We start from the raw sequence: 6,329 nt of genomic DNA on the forward strand, positions 1-6,329 counted from the left end.
ATAGACTTGCTCCCCTTTGTCTAAACCAAATCAGAACAAACCACACCCCATGGCTGACTAAGACTACTAAAGAATTTATGAGAACCAGAGACAAAATCTGGAAAAAACAGCTAGCAAATAAAGACCCCCCCAAATTTGCTGAAATTCAAACAACTACGAAACTGAGTTAAAAAATAGCCATAGAAGACAAATAAATCATTACCTGAAACTTCAGAATGGCCAAAAGTTAAACCCTACCAAATTCTGGAACTATGTTGCATCATTACTAAATCCAGGCACTAAAAGCAACACATGTCTACATCCCGACTAAACACCTCAAGAATTAGCCACTCTCTTCAACTCTCATTTTATCAATACTATAGCACATATTACCTCTTCTTTTTCCAAAGCTCATAGCAACTCAAACCCTCTAACTCCTTCAAAACTAGCTTCTTGCTCTCTCTGCACTCTATCTTCCAACTCCCCTCATAACCCCTATGCCCACTCTACTTCTATATTTTCTGTTAAACCCATTCCAGTAGTCACAATAAAAAAAGTTCTTCTCAAGCTCAAACCTTGCTCCAGTACTCCCAACAATCAACCTACACAGTTCACTTATTAATAGATCCATTCAAGAATCTGATGTCCCTAAAATTTGGAAAAATGCATTTATTCTTCCACTTCATAAAGGTAGCATCAACACTGACATCTCAAACTTCAGACCAACAGCCATTATCTCATCCATCTCAAAGATACTGGAAAAATGCATACATACTCAAACCCTAAACTGTCTGATTCAAAACCATATCCTATCTCCCACACAACACAGATTCAGGCCAGGTCACTGAACTACAACAGCCCTCATATCTTTTATGGACACAATTAACAGAGCATGAGACTCCAGTAAAATGGTTTCCTCCCTATTCCTAGACCTCTCCAAAGCATTTGACACTGTCTCCCACCCTTTACTCCTAACTCAACTCACCAAGACTGGCCTAACCTCTCCTCTCTTAACTGGTTCTCAAGCTACTTAAAAGACAGACAACAAGCTGTTAAATAGCAAAACTCTCTCTCTCCATATCTTAATATTCCTACTGGTGCTCCCCAACATGCATATAGACATACATACAAATATTTCAAGCATGGGCAATAATGCCCTTCTAGCTTGCTAATATACCAGAACAGTTGTTCCCATAATAAGTGTCCAGGCTGTTCTTAAAAATATCTAAACCAGTACTTGCTGTAATGTAGTTTGGTAGTCTGTCTCATGCATCAGCTGCTGTCTCAGAGAACCAATTAGTACACTTCTCATTCCTATAGAATCTTCTACATAGGTTGTCCAATGATTCACTAGTACTTTTTGATAACCCAAACATTCCCAGAGGTAGTTGTCTCTAAATGCCCTATATACCTGAATAAGATCTCCTCTTAGATATCTATAAGAGACACTGTACAAGTTAAGATATTTTAGTCTTTCATAATAACTTAAATTTTCATATCCATGGATGCCCTTGATATATTTCTGCTGTACTGCTTCCAGTTTAATCATACTTCTTTTCTTATAGGGTTACCATATTGTTATTCCATACTGAAGTTTGGGTCTAATGTAACTAACAAACAATGATTTAATCATTTTTGATTTCCTAGACTTTATAAATCTTTTTATACAGCCTATAGTTCTATAATTATCATTAGCCAATTGGTTGATATGATTAGAAAAACTCATAGCTGAATCTTCTCATATACCCAGGTCCTTAAACAAGTCTACAGTTTCAATCACTCTGTGCTGTATTAAATATTCGCCTTTTAATTTATGTCTCCCAAATCTCATATGTTAATTTCAGGATGTATTTATCAGTATATTATTCTCCTATGCCCAAATAGTCAATTTAGTCAAATTATTTTTCAGACATGCCTTATCTGTAAAATATGCAATCGGTTTACCCAATTCCAGGTCATCTCCATATAGACTGTAGAACACCTCAGATGAAAATGTTAGGTCTGAAAGATACAATCTAAACAAGTAAGGGCCTAGGACAGAGCACTGTGGGACACACTGACTGTAACAAAGGATTTCACCTGTCCAGTTGCTGTATGACACTTGCCATGTCCTATTTGTAAACCATGCAGCTATCCCTCTTATCCTGAGTACATCAATACCTAGTTGTTCTAATTTATTGATCAGTGTTTTGTGTATGACCATGTCAAATGCTGAAGTTAAATCTATATAAATTACATCAGAGCACTATTTTTCATTGATAGCTGTTGTTATAATAGAACATCATGTTACAGGTGGTATTAGATATATTTTCAACATAAACATGCTGATATATGGTTTCAAGTCCCAACTTATCCAATTCTGACAATAACTTATCCAATATTACCTTGTGCATTATTTTTCCTCTATATGGCTCTGGGTTTGTTCTACCCCCTTTTCCCTTAAAGACTAGTTTAATAAGTGCATGTCTCAAATCTTGAGGAATCTCCCCATATTTATATGATCTAGCAAATAATAGATATCATGGTTCCATAAGTTCTTGCTGACGTGTTCTCGGGTCATTGCTACCAATTTGATCTATTCCCTGTGCTTTGATTGGAGCCAGTTTGCACAGTTCTTTTTCAATATAATCTAATTTGATTCTAGTATCTAAGGTTAGTTGGATGTCACTAGAACAACATATCACCATTTTTGTGGTGCCAAACTGTTTTACATTGGATTTTGTAAATATATCTGTAATCTGTTGTGTCTGAGATAAATTTAAGAATCTGCACACAGTTTATCAATTTGTATGTCTTTATTCCTTCCACATCTTATGTATCAATAAAAAGGTTTCCTATTATGCTCAATATCTTTATATACATTTTCTTCAATTTTTTCTTGATCTTGTCTCACACTGTGCTTCATTTGTTTGTCCAGCTTGTTTATTTCAGTTTTCAAAGTTGTAGTTCAACTTGTCTTTCATTTCTTATATTTTTTGTCTTTCACCTTAATCAGATATCATGTTCTTATGAAAATATATTCCATTTGACATTGTATGCCTAGATCCTAATGTTAAATGATTTTTTGATGTTTTGCACTTATAAAATTTCTCTCCCAAAACTGTTCACATTCCATCTGCTGTTTTTCCCCTGAACACCTCACTCAAGTTAGTTTTATATAGTGACAGGTTTGCTACCATATAAATTGTAATTAACCTTTTGTGCATTGGATTAGATTTCAGTTTGGCAGAATTATCTAGCAACAAAGTAACCTTTATAACCCCATGATCACTGCACATCAACAATGGTAAAACTTGACTTGAAGTAACAATAATTTCTTTAGGAACGCACACAACGTCTAGTATGTTCTGTCTCCTGGTAGTTTTTTTTTTTTGCAATCTGAAGCAATTGTTGTTCCTGAATATATGTTGTGAACAATTTCCTTACTAATGTTGTTGAATCAATATTATTCCAGTCTGTTTTTGGTAAATTTAAGTCTTCAGCTAATATTATTCTTCCCTCCTGTGTTTCATGCAAGAAATGTATGAATTCTTCTAGGTCATCTGCACTTGACTTTGGTGGTCTATACACTCCAACAGATGACCTAAAAGAATTCATACATTTCTTGCATGAAACACAGGAGGGAAGAATAATATTAGCTGAAAACTTAAAATTACCCCAAAAAATATTTTAATTCATGGTGACCTGACTATCCTTTCTATAGGTGATTTGTAAAAACTACATCTATCTAAGAGGGCTTCCAGTTCCCTACTAACAGTCAGATAATCCTTGCAGATGAGATCATTGGTATCAACATGAATAAAATCAGTTCCATACTTTTTTACATTAAGGCATTCCAAGGCTTGTATCATGTTTTATTTTTGCAGCTGGAAAGCATAACACTGTTCGATGTTCATTATCTTCTCTGCAAATATAAATATCAGTTCCTCTAATAACTGAATCTCCAATTACAAGAATATCTTTGCTGACCAGCTCTGAAGAATCTTCAACTTCTAATACAGTAATATCTGCTCTATCAATTGTTACAAAGGATAGATGTTCATCACCATTACTCTTTTTAATCCCACAGTTTTCATCGTGTATTAAATTCTCATCCAGCTGGCATTGTAAATCTACAGCTTCAGCCATGTAGTCAACATCTGTCTTTCTCATCTTTTTTCTTACAGTAATGTTCTTCAATCCTTCCCTTCCATGTTCGGTTTTAATTTCTTCCTTTTCACCTGCCCATTGCCTCTAAACAGTTCAGATCCTCAGACTGCTAAATACTTGCATCCAGAATTCCAAAGTTGTCAGGGTTATTGTCTTTCTTCATAGGGGTTGAATGATTTTACACACAATAGTTACATCATTTCCTAAATGTGTTCTTTTGGTTCTTTGCCTAACATTATTATACTGTACAATATATTTATGCATTAGCAAATCATTAATTGGGTACTCATTTAAGAAATAAATATTCAGCTTCAAACAAAGAAAATATTGTAAAAGAAAAGAATAATTAAAATCAGTAACCGCATAATTCAAAGAGAAGTTAAATAAACTTTTATGACAAAAATCACACAAGCAATATCCAATTAAATATTGAAGTAAGTACAGTAAGTTGTTCTGCAAGCCAGACAAAAGCTGTAATTCCTTTACATAGTACGCAAATGCAAGCAGTAGCTTCTGCTCCCTGGCACTTGCAGTGGCACTTCTTTTTAACAGTAAAGATTAATAAATCGCAAACCAAGGTAGGATTGTTTACTTATGCTCTGGATTTTCATGTCATCATTCTGTGTGAATTTATAGCTGTCTAGGCCCCTTGGGATGGTTAGAACTTGCCTGTCTAAAACCTATCCCTTTCTAACAACCAACAGTGAAATTAAAGGTACAGCAACAAAATATGAATCAAAGTAAATATTGTTAACATGCTATCCCTTCCTATGTACAAACAGGGAAAAACAGTGATAAAAAATAAAATGTAAATTCAAGTAAAACTTCTCTTACCAGTCAACTCCACAGTAAATCACAAACCAAGGTAGGATTGTTTAGATATGCTCTGGATTTTTCTTTCTGCAGTCTGTGTGAATTTATAGCTGTCTGGGCCTCTTGGGATGGCTAGAGCTTGCCTGTCTAAAACCTATCCCTTTCTAACAACCAACAGTGGAATTAAAGGTACAACAACATATGAATCAAAGTAAATCTTATGAACAAGCTATCCCTTCCTACCTACACTGAAAAACAGTGAAACAAATAAAATATAAATTCAAATAAAACATCTTTTACCAGTCAAATCCACAGTAAATCACAAACCAAGTTAGGATTGTTTAGATATGCTCCTCAAGGCTCTATACTTGGACCCCTCCTTTTTGCATCTTCCTTAACAATGTTCATTCTTCACAATGTCAAGGGTCACTCATTCAGTACGCAGACAACTTGACTATTATATGCTCCACCAATTCCATTTCTCAGCTGCAACATATAACTCAATCAGCCTTTAACTCCACAGAGACTTGGCTGTATAACAATCATTTATCTCTTAACCCAAATAAAACCAAGTTCATGCTATTCACCCCAAAAAGAATACCTCTGTAGACAGTCAATTTCAATATACTTTCCCAAAATAACACCACAACCGAGGTAGTCTTACACACACAAATATTAGGAGTAATGATAGATGAACACATGAAATTTAACTTACATCAGCAAAACTCACCAAAAGTTAGGAATCCTCTATAGGCATAAATCCTTCCTCAACTCCACCACAAAACAAGTTCTAGCTTCCACTTACCTACTCCTCTCTCTCTTGTATGGTGCTCCACTGCTTGCCAACCTACAATCCTCTCTAAAATCTAAACTTGAGTCTTGCTATAACAAAATAGCCAAATTTGCTACAAGCACCAAACACCCTACCCATCACGGAATTGGCTAGAACTGCCTCGCTACCTTTCCTTTCTAGAACTAACAACAGCACATACAATTATATTTAAACCATCAGACTGCCCTTTTCTTAACCCAATCTTCAGCTTCTACCATCCAAATAGACCTCTCAGATCAAAGTATCAGCACCATCTGATAGTGTTAAAACCAAAGCTGCTAGTTGGTCAGCTTCTCTACGCTTGTTCTGTAGGCAACATGTGGAATACCCTACCAATGACTATTAAGACTACCCAAAATCCTAACACCTTCAAAACCTTACTAAAAAACTACCTATCTTCCACCTGGATTTGCACGTGTACCTCATCTCCCCCCTCTCAATATCTAGCATCCCCTGCTGAATACAGACATTGATATCTAGTCACTTACTATTTATCAAGATTAGGAAGATCTTACTATCAGTGTAGTTAGACACAACTATGAAATGTGTATTCTTG

This window comes from Protopterus annectens, chromosome 2.part1 (genome assembly GCF_019279795.1).
Source record: "Protopterus annectens isolate FY-2018-M chromosome 2.part1, PAN1.0, whole genome shotgun sequence".
Taxonomy (NCBI): domain Eukaryota; kingdom Metazoa; phylum Chordata; order Ceratodontiformes; family Protopteridae; genus Protopterus; species Protopterus annectens.